Consider the following 619-nt stretch of genomic DNA (forward strand, 5'->3'; position numbering starts at 1 on the left):
TACTTTTCATCCTGCAAATCCCCCTGTGCCAGGGGAAGGGAAATTTCTTGGCGCTTTTTTTTTTCCTGGTCCGTTTACTGGCAAACAAAGCCCATCCCTACGCGGCTCTCGAGCTTGTTTCCGGAGTGAAATGTCGTTGTACAAAGCCCAGACCTCAAGGGTTGGCCTTGGTCGGCTTTTATCAGCACCCAAGGAGGAAAGAAAAGCAGTTGCAGTTGGATGATGAGTATCTCCGGGCAAAGGCCGGGGCTTCAGAGGAATCGAAAACAAAAGAAAAATGCATTCGCTGTAACCGATTGCTAGGAAGGCGGCTTGGCCAAACCCATAATTTTTGACTCAGGCTTTCCCCTTCGGTACATTTTGAGTGGGAAGACAGGAAGCGTCAAACTGCTTCAAGCTGGGGGAGGTTGCTCGCTGCCTCCAGCCATGACCCCTCAACAGCCTCGTAAGCCCTTAGACTGCCTTTGAGCTGTGAGTAGCTAATAGCTGCAATTTTTCTTTTAGCATCTTTTACTATTAAAACTCCCTTTAAATGTCTCTTTTCGTCTTCTCTCCCCCTTTTTTCCCCTCCTCTCCCCCCCTTTTTTCCCTTCCTCTCCCCCCCCTTTTTTCCCTCCCC

The 619-nt window shown here is 49.4% G+C and overlaps 1 protein-coding gene across 3 annotated transcripts in view; it reads left to right on the forward strand.

The window, feature by feature from the left end:
* LOC104124422 (C-type lectin domain family 2 member D) overlaps nucleotides 1-619 on the forward strand; it is a 20,442-nt gene that overhangs the window by 15,981 nt on the left and 3,842 nt on the right. The window contains exon 1 of one of the 3 annotated variants that reach the window (XM_009636764.2): nucleotides 73-471. The exons of the other annotated variants lie outside the window; for them this stretch is intronic. The gene's annotated coding sequence lies outside the window, so the exon portion shown is untranslated. Of the gene's footprint in view, nucleotides 1-72; nucleotides 472-619 lie in introns of those variants that run through there. 3 annotated transcript variants of the gene reach the window in all.

Source organism: Egretta garzetta, unplaced genomic scaffold (assembly GCF_000687185.1).
Source record: "Egretta garzetta isolate BGI_Z169 unplaced genomic scaffold, ASM68718v1 scaffold720, whole genome shotgun sequence".
Taxonomy (NCBI): domain Eukaryota; kingdom Metazoa; phylum Chordata; class Aves; order Pelecaniformes; family Ardeidae; genus Egretta; species Egretta garzetta.